General features: G+C 36.3%; 1 protein-coding gene across 1 annotated transcript in view; it reads left to right on the forward strand.

Moving 5' to 3' along the window:
- The window catches only part of IL7 (interleukin 7), a 52333-nt gene that overhangs the window by 22750 nt on the left and 10260 nt on the right, over window positions 1–19323 (forward strand). The window lies entirely within an intron of this gene.

A 19323-nucleotide genomic window follows, 5' to 3' on the forward strand; every position in this document is an offset into this window, starting at 1 on the left:
TTGAGTGGGGGCAGAGAGAGAGGGAGAGAGAGAATCTCAAGCAGACTCCGTGTTGAGCAAGAGCCCGACACGGGGCTCAATCCCACGACCCTGAGATCATGACCTGAGCCGAAATCAAGTCAGACGCTCAACTGACTGAGCCACCCAGGCACCCCAGGACAGTTCTATTTTTAACTTTTTTTTTTTTAAGGATTTTATTTATTTATTTGACAGAGAGAGTCACAGCGAGAGAGGGAACACAAGCAGGGGGAGTAGGAGAGGGAGAAGCAGGCTTCCCGCGGAGCAGGGAGCCCGATGCGGGCCCGATCCCAAGACCCTGGGATCATGACCTGAGCCAAAGGCAGATGCTTAACGACTGAGCCACCCAGGCGCCCCCTATTTTTAACTTTTTTGATGAACTTCCATAATGATTTCCAGATTGGCTGCACCAGTTAGAACTCCCACCAACAGTGCCCTTTCCTCCTCGTTCTCGAAACATCTGTTGTTTCCTGTGTTGTTAATTTTAGCCAATTTGACTGGTGTGATGTGATATCCCATTGTAGTTTTGACTTGTATTTCCCTGATGATGAGTGATGTTGAGCATCTTTGCGTCTATTAGCCATCTGTGTATTTTCTTTGGAAAAATGTCTATTCATGTCTTCTGCCCATATTTTAACTGGATAATTTATTTTTTGGGTGTTGAGTTTTATAAGTTCTTTATATATTTTGTTTATATATATATTTCAAATATTTTATTTATTTGAGACACAGAGATACAGAGAGAGAGAGCATGAGCGTGGGGAGAGGCAGAGGGAGAGGGAGAACCAGGCTCCCCTCTGAGCCAGGAGCCTGATGTGGGGCTTGATCCCAGGACCCTGGAGTCATGACCTGAGCCAAAGGTAGACGCTTAACCATCTGAGCTACCCAGGGGTCCCAGTTCTTTATATATTTTGGATACTAACCCGTAATCAGATATGTCATTTGCAAATATTTTCTCCCATTCCATAAATTGCCTTTTAGTTTTGTTGATTATTTCCTTCACTGCGCAGGAGCTTTTTATTTTGATGAAGTCCCAAGAGTTAATTCTTGCTTTTGTTTCCCTTGCCTCCAGAGACATACCTAGTAAGAAGTTGCTCTGGCCGATGTCAAAGAGGTTACTGCCTGTGTTCTCCTCTAGGATTTTGATGGATTCCTGTCTCACATTTAGGTCTTTCAGCCCTTTTGAATTTATTTTTGTGTATTTTGTAAGAAGTGGTCCAGTTTCATTCTTTTGCATGTTGCCATCCAGTTTTCCCAGCAGCATTCGTTGAAGAGACTATCTTTTTTCTATTGGATTGTTTGTTCTAGCTCTGTGAAAAATGTTAGTGGCATTTTGATAAGGATTGCTTTGGGTAGTATAGACATTTTAACAATATTTGTTCTTCTAGTCCATAAGCATGGAGTGTTTTTTCCATTTCTTTGTGTCATCTTCAATTTTTGCCACCAGTGTTTTATAATTTTCAGAATATAAAACTTACCTCTTTGGTTAGATTTATTCCTAGATGTCATATGGTTTTTGGTGTAATTGTAAATGGGATTGTTATTAAACGATCAATAAAAAACATTTGTATTGGGGCACTTGGGTGGCTTAGTCGTTAAGTGTCTGCCTTCAGCTCAGGTCATGATCCCAGGGTCCTGGGATCGAGCCCCGCATTGGGCTCCCTGCTCTGCGGGAAGCCTGCTTCTCCGTCTCCCACTCCCCCACTTGTGTCCCCTCTCTCGCTGTCTCTCTCTCTGTCAAAAAATAAATAAAAGCTTTAAAAAATAATAATAATCCAACAGTGAATACTTTGGAATGAACCCGTTTATGTCAGGACTCACTGAACCCTGTGTGAATATTCAGTCTAAATCTGCCACTTGCTAGCTGTGTGACATTGGATAAATTACTTAACCTTTTTATGTCTTCATTTCCTTATTCCTAAAGTGGGGATAAAAATTAGTATCCACACTTCATTGGGTTATTATATGGATAACATGAATTAGTATATGTTCAGTTGATGAAACAATCCCTGGAACTTAGTAAGCATTCAATTAGTGATGGTTCTTAAAATCTTATTCATGTTAGGGCGCCTGGGTGGCTCAGTTGGTTGGGCGACTGCCTTCAGCTCAGGTCATGATCCTGGAGTCCCGGGATCGAGTCCCACATCGGGCTCCCTGCTCAGCGGGGAGTCTGCTTCCCCCTCTCCCGCTCCCCCCTCTCCCGCTCCCCCCTCTCGTGCTCACTTTCTCTCTCTCAAATAAATAAATAAAGTCTTTATAAAAAAAAAAAAAAAAAAAAAAATCTTATTCATGTTAGAAATATTTCTGCAACAATGGCTTCTAAATTTCTATTTCACACCCTTAAGAACAGAAGCAAATAAAACCTTTAATATTTTAAAATGGCTATAAATTGCTTCATTTATGAGAGTGAAATTCTATTAAAATTCAAATGTGTAAGTGATGACTTTTCATTTAAAACTTAGAAATGAACCATTAATAACTGTAGTTTTCAAATTTGTATTTATCCATGATTTTTTTTTTCAAATAAATCTTACATAGAACAGTGAGGCCTCGAGCCTTGAGTGTTCTGTATCATCTTATGCCTATTTTCAGTGGCCTCTGAGTCATTCCAGAAACCCCAGGATTACAGGGAACAGGATGTTGGAAAACCACGGCTCAAGCTCAGTGTACTCGTTTTACAAATGAGGTAATTCAAGGAGAGGCTGAATCTTGTCAGCACACTGTTACAGGGAGATTGTTGGTCTGGAAATAAAAATGCTTGGGTCAGAGGCCCAGCTTTGCTCTTTTGGCTTTGGGACTTTGAACAAGTCAATTAACTGCTATAGGGCCTCGCTTTTATAATTCATAAAACTAGAACTTTGGCTTGCATAATTTCTGAGGTCCCTTACTGCTGAAAAATTATTTAATGCCAATAGTGGAATGTTAGGATCCAACCACCCACACCTCTGTTTCAGTGTTCGTTTCATTGCATTGATGTAGGACTTCAGTCTATTTAGAAGAAACACAGAATGGTTGCCACGTATGAAACTTCTCTATCTCATAATAACATTCCTACACACCCAGAGTAGCATGTGCATAACTTTTGGATCTGTGGCACTATTACCAACTACAGGTGGATATGCCACCAGGTTTCAGTGATTATTCAGTGTCTGTACTTAATATTGCACATTGATATTTAGGGAAATCTGCCAATTGTTTAATCATAGAATTCCTGGAACACAGTTTATTATCTTCAAACTTAGATAACCACACTTTGATTAACATGAGTGAGTAAAATACCAAGTTATGTATCTAGGGTGTGTTGGTAATGCTGGAGAGGGGTCTCATGAATAGAAAATATATACTCACCTCCAAAAAAGGCGTCCAATGCATATATAATTTTGCACAAGATAAAGAATGGGCTTAAAAACGAAGATTTATTCATTATCCTTTTGTAGTGTCCTCCTTTGTTCTGCATTCATAGAACTGTAAGTATTTTTAATGAATGTTGCTGATTGTTTGATTTTTCTTATTTTGAGCCTCATCAGAAAAATTCTGTAGAGGTATTTCTACAAGTGGAAACCTACAAACACAAGTTTTCTTTTCTAACTCTTCTGCATAAAAAGCACTTTGGAGGGGCGCCTGGGTGGCTCAGTTGGTTAAGCGGCTGCCTTCGGCTCAGGTCATGATCCTGGAGTCCCTGGATCGAGTCCCGCATCAGGCTCCCTGCTCAGCGGGGAGTCTGCTTCTCCCTCTGACCCTCCCCCCTCTCATGTACTCGCTCTCTCTCATTCTCTCTCTCTCAAATAAATAAAATCTTTAAAAAAAAAAAGCACTTTGGAGGCACTTTCATGATATTATTTTGAAATATTTGATAAGACAATCATTTTCAATGTTATTTTTGGACTGATCCTCTTTGTTTTTATCCTGGTGTGCTCTCTATAGTAAATGATCATTAATATTAATTGTTAAAGCATTTAACTTTTTATTTCTGCTATTGTTTATGTACTGTGGAGACATAATATTAAACATGCTATTTTTCTGAATGTAATTAAGTGAGTAGCAAAATGACAATATATTTAATTAGAGCTGCTTTACTTGGGCTACTCTTGGTTATAGGAAGGACTGTAACATTATTAGGAAAGTAACATTATTATACTTTGATAGCCTCAGAACTTTGGTTAATAAATTTATAGTTGTTAATTAATAGTACTATATATTTACCTTAGAATTTTAGCATAAAATTTAGTAGGAAACATATTTTGGCTATTAAGTATCTCCTGTTTCTTTAATACCAGAGCATAATTAATATATATTCATTGTCATAACAAAAAGTAAATACTAAAGCCAAAAAATTTCAGCTACTCTGCACCCCCCTGATTAACCCAGCAAATTTGGGCAGTAGACAAAGGGAAGGCAAGGATACAGAGTTTGATAAGGATGTGCTTTTTTAGCCTTTGCATATACTTGGTATCTGTTGTCTTCTAAAAACCTCTCTATTGAGGGTGAATTCTCAGAAATAGAGAAATCCAAAACATTAGACAAGACAAACATAGGTGAGTGTATATATATACTGTATTTTTCTTTCTCCTACATTTTTGGTAGAAAATATAGGACATGGTTACACATTTGGAGTTGATTAATTTATCATTTCTTTCACAGTGACTATTCCAAACTAAAGAATGCCTGTTTACCTATTAAGATATTTCCAAATATCTTGGAGTCTGGACCTTTATTCAGCGAGACTTACCCCAGTTGTGTATTTCCAGTGAGACAGAATTCTTACAGCCTTCCTTCTAATTCTTCTGTATTTCTCATGTAAATTATATCTACCTCCTCACACTGCATTTCTCTCATGATTTACATCTACCCACCACCTAATTTGCTTCCCCAGGCAAAGTAGATGAGCATCACAGTCAAGAATACAGTGTGAATACCTCCCCAACATGTACTAATCATCATAAGGCAGAGTTGAAATCATGCTATATCCCTGCCCAACAACTTTCCATAGGTTACCACTTATTGGCTACTGAATGCGGAATTAATACCTTATCTGGGCATTTGGAAACCATTATCTGCTCCCAGTCTGATTTCTAGCCTAACTACCACTCCACATTGCCCCTTATACTCTCTATACCACAACCAAACTAAACTACTTACTGTTTTTCAAAGGAGCCCCAAATTTTTGTACCACCATTTTGTGCCTTTGCTCTGTGTTCTCTCATTCTGGAATTTTCTACTTCTCCTGTCTTTCTCCCCAAATAGTCACATACTCAAATTTAACCACCCTTTAATATCAAGCTCAGGTTATACTTCATTCATAAGACCAGTCAAAAGTAATCTGTTATAGCATTTTATCTTGACTACTATTAAGGCATTTATCATTCTATAATATATGCATAAAATATGAATATGCATGTATATCCAGTAAATTTTTTAAGTAGGTACATAAATGAATGTATAAGCAAACAAAAAAGATTATAAGACATACCATGTGGATAGGGTTCAGGATTCAGAAAAGAATATATTTTATTGGTTTTTGGCTAGAACTTATATTCTCAACTCTTCTATTAAACTTTGTTGATTAAAAATTTTTAATCAAGTTCACCTTACTTGGATGGCAACCTTGGTGAAGTAGAAAAAGCATGAGCTTTGTAACTGGGCCAACCTGTGTTTGTAGGCTAGCTCTGCCTATCACTAGTTTTCTCACTTGGTCTGTTTGTGACCCTGCTTTGTCTAGGATTCTGGGGTGTAATGGTGGTGGTGATTGTTGTTGTGTTGGGTATTGTTTGCACTATCAATCATTCTAGGAAGAGGACATGCCTGGGAGGATAGGAAATGTGACTGTGTTTTGTTTTTCTTTCTTTCTTTTTTTTTTAATACAGGAGGAGGAACTCCCTCCTCTGTCTGGAACTGGAAATGAGTTGCTCTAAAAATCTCAGTTAAGAGGACTAGAGACCTTTTCTAATGCTAATGGTGACCATGTGAAAGTAGGGCAAAAGCGAGCCATAGATTTTCATTGGTAGAAGCAGCTGCGTTAGAAGGGGGGGCTGTTTTTAGAACAGCCAGAGTCCAGAATATTAGTTATGAAATCCTTCAGGCTGAAGAAGGTATGTCAGTTAGTATGCTTTCACCTACAAGTAGGAGAAAACTGAACATAAATGAACTTCAACATTAAAGAGTATTTATTGGCTATTTTTAAACGAAGTATAATTGACATAAAATATCTTGTTAGTTTCAGGTGTACATAATAGTGATTGGATATTTTTATACATTGTGAAATGATCCCCTGATAAGCCTAGTTGCCATGTGCTACCATACAAAGTTATTGTAATATTATTAACTATATTTCCTATGTTGTACATTACAGTTCCATGACTATTTTATAATTGGAAGTTTGTACCTCTATTTCACCTGCGCCCCCCTAGATCTCTCCTCTGTTAACCAACAGTGTGTTTCCTGTGTATGTGAGTCTGTTTCTGTTTCATTATTTTTTTTAGTTTTCTAGATTCCATATATAAATGAAATCATGTGGTATTTGTCCTTCTCTGTATATTTCACTTAGCAAAATACCCTGTAGGTCAATCCATGTTGTGGGAAATGGCAGGATTTCATTCTTTTTATGACTGAGTAATATTTCAGTGTGTGTGTGTACCATATCTTTTTTATCCATTTATCTATCAGCTTCATTTTTTTACAGTTCTTTTCACTCTACATTTCTCTATGTGTCATTTGGCTTCATGCTGTGGCTTTCCAGTAGCAACCAGAGTTTATTGCTTCTTTCAGATCCAGAAGAATGATCACTCTCTTGCGTATAACCAGTTAGTTATATTTTTATTGGATTACCTATGAAACAGTTGTTATGACTGTAGAACACCAAGGACCTGAATGCTTTAGATCTTGGTTATTTGAGCCAATTACTTTGACAAGGAAGATCAGGTAACTCTTATCGACTTAGTGTCTAAGTCTTAAACCAATTAAAGTCCAACCCAGAAGTGGGAGCGGATTAAGTCCCAGAAATCATGTGACTGCTAAATAATGAAGAGAGGGAGGAATTGATAAGATAAGGAAAGAAAACACAGTATTCACAAACACAATGTGTTTGGAGTTCCAACAGCCAGAAAAATGCTTTGACACAAAAGGCTGCGATTCCTCTCCACAGCTAGAGGGGGGAACATTACTGGTTCTCACTAGCTCTACCCAAGAAAAGTGGTGAATTCATGAACATCATCATTTCTAGAGGAAGATCTTGACAGCAAGTTGAGGAGATCAAGTGGAAGAACTGAGGAGTTATTACAGAGTAAACATTAGATAATACCATGAGGACTTTCAGAAATAACATGGCAGGGGTGCCTGGGTGGCTCAGTCAGTTAAGTGTCTGCCTTCAGCTCAAATCATGATCCCAGAGTCCTGAGATCGAGGCCCTCATTGGGGCTCCCTGCTCAGCAGGGAGTCTGCTTCTCCCTCTGCCTCTCACCCCACTCGTGCTCTCTCTCTCTCTCTCATTCTCTTTGTCTTTCTTTCAAATAAACAAAATCTTAAAAAAAAAGAAATAAATTGGAAAATGAAAGTTTATCTCACTAAGATAGGAAGGTAAAGGCTTATATTATAATAATGTGTGTGTAAAAAAGAAGAGCGACTTTATGTTGTAATCTTTTCATGGACACACATGTAAAGATCTCCCAAAAGAAAGGAAAAGGCAAAGACTTTATGTAACTATACATATTGTAAGAAAAATATAACAAATAAAATAGAAGCAAAAATTCCAGAATTGAAGAGAGATCTCTTTTTGAATTTTAAAAATATATATATAAATTCTGTTGATAATGTCAATAATAATAAGAAACAAACACTAGTATATTTCAAAGAGATATTTTGCAAACAAGCATCATCCTGGAAAAATAAAGAGAAAAGGTTTCCAATAAAGGAAAATAAAATTGGGCTACCCTCCAATTTTTCACCCATTTTTACCTCCAGTTGACCAATCTCTACTAAGATTTATAATAACAGGAGCATGAGTCCACAATCCTACACATAGGCAAATTTTAGTCAATGTGCCAAGGAAAATAAAAATACACAGAGCTCAGTAAGGATACAACTTTCTTATCTAAAACAATCACAACAAAAATCTGACTGCAAGATTACTCCAGCCAAACAAGGTATTAATATATTTCAGTAATGAAGAAATGACGCTATAAAATGACTACTATTAAATACTGAACTGTTTTGCGATGTCTAGATAGTTATTATAAATATAAAAACACAACAATAACATGTTCTACCTAAAAACTAATAATATGCAAAACATGTAGTTACAGGAGGACTGAAAGAAAGTAAAAAAGATAATAAATCCCTCTTCGTATTTCAGAATGAACATTTATATGAGATATATTTACCATTTATATTGAGAAAGAATATAATTTTAATAGATTTTTGGAAAACACTTTTTAAGAATTATCTTTTATATGTCAAAGTTATAAAACAAATGAAAAGGAGCATAAAGAAATAATAATGGATATCTAACAATAAGTAAGAATTAAGGTTGGGCTGCCTGGGTGGCTCAGATGGTTAAGCGTCTGCCTTCGACTCAGGTCATGGTCCCAGGGTCCTGGGATCGAGCCCCACATCGGGCTCCTGACTCAGCGGGGAGTCTGCTTCTTCCTCTCCCTCTGCCTCTCCCACTGCTCATGCTCTCTCTCTCTCCCTCTATCTCTGTGTCTCAAATGAATAAATAAAATCTTTAAAAAATAATAAAATAATAAAAAAATAAAAATGTTAAAAAAAGAATTAAGGTCTGAAATTAAGACTAATTGTACAAAAAATACACATTATATGAGAGCTACAACTGAAATAAAACATGGAAAGCTTTAAAATATTTCTTATATAAAATGTACAAACTGGTTATTAAAAGACAACCTAAGACTGGATAAGAACTGGCTAGTCATATAAAAGGAAATGCAAATTGTCAGCATGAAATGATGCTCATTTTCTAATAGTAATAGACATGCCAATTTAAGCTACAATGAGGCACAGATTTTCACATATCAAGATTGGTAAAAATGTTAGGCTGATGACATCTGTTGCTGGCAAGGGTGTAACCAAATGGGCTCCCTTATTTGCTGGTCAAAGTGTGAGTAATTTTAAAAATGAATATACCATTTTCTTAAGCAAATTTCAATGAGGGGAAACAATTCTACAGAAATGTAAGCATTCAAGTCAAAGGGGATAATATGCACAGACAAATATATATGTATACACACACAAAGATGCCTATTGTAGAACTGTTTGTAGGAGCAAATATTGACTGTTCAACATTAAAAAACTTTTGAATAAACCATAGAATACACTGGATGTGGAATATAATATAGTCATGAAAAAAAATTGTTCAGATATATTTGACCTAGAATGATAGTCACTATATAAAGTGAAAATAATACATAACAAGAAGAGTAATAATATATATACCCTGAACGCTTTTTTAAAAAATGGTAAAGGAAAATATCTTCATATATCTTATATATGCAGATATATGAGTGAATTTTGTAGGCTTATATGCACATTACATACATACATAGGTTTTCTTGAGCAAGAAGGATATTTTCATCGAACTGCTAATACTTATCACCTCAGGTGGGTGATGCTAGTGGGGACAGTGAAGAGAAATTAAAAAGGTTTTCATCATATATCTCCGTATCAATCGAATAATGGCAAGCAGGTAATATATTTGACATTAAAAGTATTTTTTAGTTATGTTCAAAGTAATTAAAAAACAAAAAGGTAGGAAAACTCTATAATATGGAAACCAATAATCAAAGTACCATAGTACAAACAGGGTGAGCAAAAAATTTATTGCCCAAACTAGAACACTTTTAAGAATGCAAGAGGAAGCTAACCAATAGGCTGCCATTCTGGTACAATCCAGAATGGGTCCCAGATATCTGGGGTGTGTGGTCACCCTATGAATAAAATAAACTTCAAAAATATTATCAAAGAAAACAAAGAAGAATATTAAATTCCAGCCAGTTAACATCCAGTGCAATATTAGTTTCTGTTATAGAATTTAGTGATTCATCACTTACATACAACACCTGGTGCTAATCACAAGTGCCCTCCTTAATGCCCACCACCTGTTGAACCCATCCCATTGCCCACCTCCAGTAACCCTCAGTTTGTTCTCTGTTTCCTGGGTTGCCTCTCTCTTTTTTCCCCATGTTTGTTTGTTTTGTTTCTTAAATTCCGCATATGAATGAAATCATACAGTATTTGTCTTTCTCTGACTTATTTCGCTTAGCATAATACTCTCTAGTTCTATCCACATTGTTGTAAAGGGCAAGATTTCATTCTTTTTCATGGCTGAGTAATATTTCTGTGTGTGGATGTGTGTTTGTGTGTGTGTGTGGGTGTGTGTTATACATATAAACCACATTTTTTTAATCCATTCATCAGTCAATGGACATTTAGGCTCTTTCCATAATTTGGTTATTATTGATAACGCTGCTATAAACATCAGGGTGCATATATCCCTTTGAATCAGTATTTTTGTATCCTTTGGGTAAATATCTAGTAGTACAATTGCTGGATCGTAGGGTACTTCTATTTTTAACTTTTTGAGGAACCTCCATACTATTTTCCAGAGTGGCTGCACCAGCTTGCATTCCCACCAACAGTGTAGGAGGGTTCCCCCTTCTCCGCATCCTCGCCCACATCTGTCGTTTCCTGTTTTTAATTTTAGCCATTCTGACTGGTGTGAGGTGATATCTCATTGTAGTTTTGATCTGTATTTCCCTGATGATGAGTGATGTTGAGCTTCTTTTCACGCGTCTGTTGGCCAACTGTATGTCTACAAAGAATATTTTATTGTATTTGTTTTTTTAAAGATTTTATTTATTTATTTAACAGAGAGAGACACAGCGAGAGAGGGAACACAAGCAGGGGGAGTGGGAGAGGGAGAAGCAGGCTTCCCATGGAGCAGGGAGCCCGATGCGGGGCTGGATCCCAGGATCCTGGGATCATGACCTGAGCCGAAGGCAGACGCTTAACGACTAAGCCACCCAGGTGCCCCAGGAATATTTTATTTTATTTTTATTTTATTTTTTTAAAAAGATTTTATTTATTTATTTGAGAGAGAGAGAGAGCACATGAGAGGGGGAGGGTCAGAGGGAGAAGCAGACTCCCTGCCGAGCAGGGAGCCCGATGCGGGACTCGATCCCTGGACTCCAGGATCATGACCTGAGCCGAAGGCAGTCGCTTAACCAACTGAGCTACCCAGGCGCCCAGGAATATTTTATTTTAATAAAAATTATTGTAAAGAGCAAAGAGACTAGTCACAATCTTTACATACAATATATGGCAATATTAAAGCAAAAATTCTTAGAAGTATGTCAATCTTCTCATTCCCTTCTGTCTTGGAGAAAGACATAGCCTCCTGTATCCTTAAAGTAACAACTTTAAAAATGCACTTGAGATTTTATTCCACATGGCCTCCTCTTAGACTCAATTTGATTTAATAGTTATCTATTCTTTTTCTTGAAACATTGGCGTCTCCACTGAGAAATTCCTATCATATAACAAATATGTCATGTAACTGTTCCCAAAGAAAGCAGTTACGGCATTACAATTATGAAAAGGGCTCTGGAGTTAGATAGCCTAAGCATAATTTTTGATTCTAGCATCCACTAACTGTGCCTTTGGACAAATTACTCTGTCTCTTTATGCTTCAGTTTTTTCCTTTGAAAGAAATTGTATATTATGTCCCGGTGTAATAAAGGAGTAATGATAGCAGTGAACTCAAAGGATCTTTCTGAGAATAGGAGAGATATGTAGTTAAGCTTTGTGTGTTTTACAGAAGCACACATTCAACACTGTGATTGAAAGTACCATAGGAGTACTTTTTCATCTGTGAATCTTCAGTACTGAGAACCACACCTTAATCTTGAAGTTGTTCAGAAAATATTTATTAAGTTTAAAAAGTCAATTATATCATCATTATTACTAAGATACCATTCTTTATTTCCCTCTTTTTCTACTTTTTCCATAAACTTTCTTTTTTTTAAATCTTATTTTATTATGTTATGTTAGTCACCATACATTACATCATTAGTTTTTGATGTAGTGTTCCACGATTCATTGTTTGTATATAACACCCAGTGCTCCATGCAGTACATGCCCTCTTTAATACCCATCACCAGGCTAACCCATCCCCCCAGCCTCCTCCTTCTAGAACCCTCAATTTGTTTCTCAGAGTCCAATGGATAACTTCTTAATTAACATCTCTACTATAAATATGACAATGCATTTCCTAAGATGTTTTTTAAGATGCCCTCAATGCAGGCCTATAACGTGATACCCTATGATTCACCAAAATTTGTTGTGATATGTATGTGTTACATATAATTATATATGTTGTCTGCTTTTTGAATTTTATTTTATTATGTTATGTTAATCAACATGCATGACATAATTAGTTTTTGATGTAGTGTTCCATGATTCATTGTTTGCATATAACACCCAGTGCTCCATGCAGAACATGCCCTCCTTAATACCCATCACCGGGCTAACCCATCCCCCTCCCCCCCTCCCCTCTAGAACCCTCAGTTTGTTTCTCAGAGTTGGGGGTGGGGGCAGCGGGAATATGGGTGAAGGTAGTCAAAAGGTACAAAATTCCCATTATAAAATTAGTAAGTCCTGGGACTATCATGTAAAGCATGGTGACTATAGTTAAGAGTGCCATATTGTATATTTGAAAGTTGCTAATAGAGTAGATCTTATAACTTCTCATCACAAGAAAAAAATTGTAACTGTATAGTGATGGATGTTATCTGGACTTACCGTGGTGATCATTTTGAAATATACACAAATATTGAATCATTGTTGTATGCCTGAAACTAATGTTACATGCCAATTATATCTCAACCAAAAAAAATGTCTGGGGGGTCGATATGGGTAAGGCAGGAATCTGCCATTTGAATGTATGCTGAGCCACTTTATGTGACCTTGTGTGGAAAAAGAATGCTATACTCCTACATTGGTATTCATCTTATCTAGGTAAAAATCACCTCTGGGTGGCATCATTTAAAAACACTTAGATTCTTAATTAGTTACTATGGCTGCAAGGCTAATCATAGACGCAGTCATTAGATGATAGCATATTAATCTTCTTTTGATTCCCTGCCTATCTATGTGAACAACCTTAGTAAACAAGTCTCTAAAAAAGTTTATTTTGCAAACTTTGTTTTCAAAGAGATAGGTGTATGTGTATGTCAATATAATATAATAAATATGTAATTATACTGCACACAGTGCTGCTATATTATATATTATGTATTATATATTACATTATATACATATATAAATATGGGTAGTGCTACTATAATTACTATAATCAGGGGAAATATATATGTATATGCCTGTGTTTGAAGTTTTTATTTTAATGAAATCCAGATTATTAATTATTTCTTTCATGAATCATTCCTTTGGAATTTTATTTAAAAAGTCATTACCACTGATGTTGAGTATCATTTTGAGTTTGTTGACCATTTGCCATTTGTATGTCTTCTTTGAAAGAATGTCTGTTCATGTCATCAGCCTATTTAATTGGATTATTCCTTTTTTGGGTGTTCGTTTTTGTTGAGTTTGTAAGTTCTCTATACATTTTGGTATTATGCCTTTATCAGATAAGTCATTTGCAGATATCTTCTCCCATTCCATAAGTTGCCTTTTAGTTTTGTTGATTGTTTCTTTCACTGCGCAGGAGCTTTTTATTTTGATGAAGTCCCAAGAGTTTATTCTTGTTTTTGTTTCCCTTGCCTCCAGAGACATATCTAGTAAGAAGTTGCTACGGCCGATGTCAAAGAGGTTACTGCCTGTGTTCTCCTCTAGGATTTTGATGGATTCCTGTCTCACATTTAGGTCTTTCAGCCCTTTTGAATTTATTTTTGTGTATTTTGTAAGAAAGTGGTCCAGTTTCATTCTTTTGCATGTTGCTGTCCAGTTTTCCCAACACCATTTGATCAGGGACATACAAATCAAAACTACAATATGAGATACAACATGAGCTATCACCTCACACCTGTCAGAATGGCTAAAATCAACAACACAAGAAACAACAAGTATCGGCAAAGATTCAGAGAGAGGGGAACTCTCTTGCATTCTTGAATGCTAACTGGTGCAGCCACTCTGAAAGAGTATGGAGGTTTCTCAGAAAGTTAAAAATAGAACTACCCTATGATCCAGTAATTGCACTACTATGTATTTACCCAAAGAATACAAAAATACTAATTCAAAGGGATACATGCACCCCAATGTTTATAGCAGCATTATCAAAGATAGCCAAATTATGGAAAGAACCCAATGTCTATTGACTGATAAATGGATGAAGAAGATGTGGGGAGTATATATATGTATATACACGCACACACACACATAAATATATAATGGAAAATATATAATATATAATAAAAAAGAATGAAATCTTGCCATTGGTAACAATTTTGCCTTTTGAAAGTGGATCCTCTAGTCCTAGTCAAGCCTTAGGTGATTACAGACATGGCCAACATCTTAACTGTAGCCCCATGGAAGACAGAGTCAGAAGTACGTAGTTAAGCTCCTCCTAAATTTCTGGCCCACAGAAACTATATAGTAATAAATGTTTTTTGTTTTAAGCTACTAAGTTTTGTGATAATTTATTATGTAGTAATAGATAATGAACAAGCTGCTACCAGAGACTTATTCTCCTCATGTTGAAAGACATGAGTACAAGTAGCCAAACCCAGTTGGGCAAATACATTTCAAACCTCTGCTCTTGTCCAGTCTGCAAATGTCCACTATCCAAAGCACAGGCTTTTGGTCAAACTCAACATCAGTGGTCAGAGAAATACTTCTCTATAGGAGGCCATGGCCACTTGAAGATATCAGGTTCAAATCGTTAGAAATTTATAGGGAAGAGGAGTCTTTGCAGATGTGATTAAGTTAAGAATTTTGACATAATAAGATTATCCTGGATTATCTATTTGGGCCCTAAATGGCCATCACAAGTGTCTTTATAAGAGAAAGGTAGGGGTGGGAATGCAAACTAGTGTAGCCATTCTGGAAAACAGTACGGAGGTTCCTCAAAAAAGTTAAAAATAGAACTGCCCTGGGGCGCCTGGGTGGCTCAGATGGTTAAGCGTCTGCCTTCGGCTTGGGTCATGATCTCCAGGTCCTGGGATCAAGCCCCACATCCGGGCTCCCAGCTCAGCGTGGAGTCTGCTTCTCCCTCTGCCTCTCCCTCTGCTTGTGCTCTGTGTGTCTCTCTTTCTCAAATGAATAAATTTTAAAAATCTTTAAAAAAAATAGAACTGCCCCATGATCCAGCAATTGCACTACTAGGTATTTACACAAAGGATACAAAAATACAGATTGGAAAGGATACATGCACCCAGATGTTACACACACACAGGAATATTACTCAGCCATGAAAAAAGAATGGAATCTTGCCATTTGCAGTGACATGGATGGAGCTAGGGAGTATCATGCTAAGTAAAATAAGTCAGAGAAAGACAAATACTGTATGATTTCACTCATATGTGGAATTTAAAAAACAAAACAAATGAACATAGGGGGAAAAAAAGAGAGGCAAACCAGGAAACAGACACTTAAGTATAGAGAACAAACTGATGGTTACCAGAGGGGAGGTGAGCGGGGTGGGGGTATGGGTTAAATAAGTGATAGGGATTAAGGAAGGCACTTGTGATAAGCACCAAGTCTTGCATGTAAGTGTTGAATCACGAAATTCTATACCAGAACTAATATTACACTGTATGTTAACTAACTAGAATTTAAATTAAAAACTTGAAAGAAAAAAAAGAGAGAAAGGCAGGGGGAGACTTGACACACACATAGAGAAGCAGGTGATAAAGTTGCAGGCAGAGACTGGAACCATGTGGCCACAAGCCAAGGAACACCAAAAACTGCTGGTGGCCAACAGAAAAAAGAAGAGGCAAACAAATGGATACCTTCCTTTTGGACTTCTGACATCCAGAACTGTGACAAAAGAAACTTCTGTTGTTTTTGGTAATTTGCCACAGCAGCCCTAGAAAACTGATACATCCTCTGATGGGGTAGAGGGAAGAGTTGAATACTAGCTGAAAAATAATCCAATTTAGTTTTGCATCCCTTCAAAGTTAACCAGAAAATAACACCTGCACCCCAGTGTTTATAGCAGCAATGTCCACAATAGCCAAACTATGGAAAGAGCCCAGATGTCCATCGACAGATGAATGGATAAAGAAGATGTTGTGTGTGTGTATATATATATATATATATATATATATATATATATATATATATATGTATGTATTCAATGGAATATTACTCAGCCACTCAAAAAAATGAAATCTTGCCATTTGCAACAATGTGGATGGAACTAGAGGGTATTATGCTAAGTGAAATAAGTCAATCAGAGAAAGTAAATTATCATAGGATTTCACTCATATGTGGAATTTAAGAAACAAAACAGAAGCATAGAGGAAGGGAGGGCAAAATAAAACAAGATGTAACCAGAGAGGAAGACAAACCAAAAGAGACTCTTAAGCATAGGAAACAAACTGAGGGTTGCTGGAGGGGAGGGGGGTGAGGGGATGGGGTAGCAGGGTGATGGATGTTAAGGAGGGCACATGACATAATGAGCACTGGGTATTATATAAGGCTGATCAATCACTGACTTCTACCTCTGAAACTAATAATACACTATGTGTTAACTAATTGAATTTAAATATATATATATACACATATATATATCTGCAGAAAATAAAAAAGAAAAGACTATGCATTGATACTACCAAAATAAATGAGCAAATGAACATGTAAATAAGCAAATGAAAACATAGATAAGGAAAATGAAGAATTCCGATCAAAGATTAATTACCTATGAAAGCAGTAGAAAATGTCAGATTTTTCTTCTTAACACTCTCTAAGAAACCAAAGTAAAAAAAAAAAAATCTAAAAAATAATACAGTATGAGGAAAAGAGATAACAGAGAAAATGAAGGTGAGCTCTTTAGGTTTAGGAAAAAAGTGGAGAATAAAATGGAAACCAGAAACAAGTGCTCCATTAGAACAGGCATATGGAAGACATGGTGGAGAAAACCACAAAAAATGAAATTAAAAAAATCAAAGGCAAATATATAAAAGAAAAGGTGAAATAGAAAATCCATTGTATACACAATTAGTGTTTCTGAAGAAGATACTGTTACAAGTGCAAGGGAAGTAATTCAAAGAAGAAAACTATGCTGAAATGAAAGACATGTAAATCTATGGATTGAAAATACAATCTATGGATTGTATTTTTAGAACAATTTATATAACATCATGTTTTATACTGGAAAATATTGCGATTCACAGTCATTGTGATCCTGGCTTTTCTCTTAATTTTCCATATCCATATTAAATATGAGGAAATCTTCAAACATGTCATGATGCTTATAAGAAATTATTATTGGTAAAGTAAATCAAGTAAAGTAACTCAAGAGATGGATATCTAAGGTTCTTTCCAACTCCGTGATTCTATTAACCTTAGTCTGAGTCATCCTTCTTATCAGGCTTGAATAAAAACAATTTCAGAAACCAACTGTAATATGCACTCATATATACCTGTTAATGTATTCATAAAGGCACTGAAGTCAGTAATTGTTACCTCTATAGGAGTCAATCTTTTAGTGTATAGTAACATCTTTATATACTGTAGCAAACATTTGGCAAACAAATCAACTGGTATAACATTACTTTTCTGTATGTTATACATACATATAAGAACATATACCTACATATAAATGAGTTTTTTAAAAATTCATTGGAGCAATGGCTTAACCAAGTGGCTTTTTACATATTCATGTGCCATGCAATTTGTTAAAGTGATGCAAGAAATAAGTACTAATTCTATGCTGTATTTTTGCATAATATTTTTGGTAAATTGGAAAACATGCACATTTGTCTATCTTCTTTTTATCCTAATGTTTCAAATTTTTATCTAAATTCCAGCTAGCATACAGTGTAATATTAGTTTCAGGTGTAGAATTTAGTGATTCATCACTTATATATAACACCCAGTGCTCATCACAAGTGCCCTCCTTGGGGCGCCTGGGTGGCTCAGTTGGTTAAGCGACTGCCTACAGCTCAGGTCATGATCCCCAGAATCCTGAGATGGAGTCCCGCATCAGGCTCCCTGCTCAGCGGGGAGTCTGCTTCTCCCTCTGAACCTCTTCCCTCTCATGCTCTCTCTCTCAAATAAATAAAAAATCTTAAAAAAAAAAAAAGTACACTCCTTAATGCCCATCACCCATTTATCCTATCCCCTGCCCACCTCCCTCCATCAACCCTCAATTTGTTCTCTATAGTTAAGAGTCTCTCTTATAGGTTTTTTTTTTTTTTAATAATGGCATAGCAAAAATGAAATGCTCTATGTTTTATCAAAGAGAAATGTATGTATGATTTATTGTGGGGGTTTTTTTTGAGTTAAATGGAAACCCATAGGAAGTTGATTTAATAGGTAAATGTTAATTCTTTACTACCTCTTCAGGAATGTGTATAATGGCAACATGAGGTTAGTTATAGGAAATATATCCATTTGCACTTAAGATATTTGCAGTATGACTGAGGAGACTGGCACTAACAAATATTTTGTTTACAAAAGCATACACTTAACAAAGATAAGTGATATAAAAGTGTCCAAGGGATGATGTAGTATCTGCCCTTTATATCAAATGGCAACAAGAAACTGGGACTGTGCTTTCTTAGTCTGTTTTTCTCCTCGGGCTTGGCAGGGATCTTGCACATTGACTGATAGTAAGCGTTGGGTGATTAAATGAATGTTCAAACACTAATTCCTCCAGTAAAGCAGATAGTAAATACAATTAAAGTCAGGATAAACCCAGAGACCATTTACACTTTTCACAGGTGACCAGAGTAATGCACACTTTTCTGAGAGACAGATGAAGACTAGAAGCCCGTGACTAAAGCCATTCTTCCACTTACCCTGTTTGTTTGGTGACAACATACAGGCTAAGATTGCTTGAAATCCTTCTGGAAGCTCTGATAGCATGGCATTGTTAATTTGCTTGACAGAACTAGTCCAATCCTGTGTAGAACAGAATCTGAATCCTTAGGAAATTCTTCCTAATACCTCAACTAGATTCCAGATTCGGGTAATGCCCACCTTCTACTACATTCCTTAGAAATAAAAAATGAACAAGTATTGTCTGCTTTCCTACTCCTTTGTAACAATACACACACACTTGATCCCATTGTTTCTTAGCAAAGTTCTGTCTCAAACATCCCAGACAAATTGGATTAT

Source organism: Mirounga angustirostris, unplaced genomic scaffold (genome assembly GCF_029215605.1).
Source record: "Mirounga angustirostris isolate CCGP_5_RB_7025 unplaced genomic scaffold, mMirAng1.0.hap1 SCAF_4, whole genome shotgun sequence".
NCBI classification, from domain to species: domain Eukaryota; kingdom Metazoa; phylum Chordata; class Mammalia; order Carnivora; family Phocidae; genus Mirounga; species Mirounga angustirostris.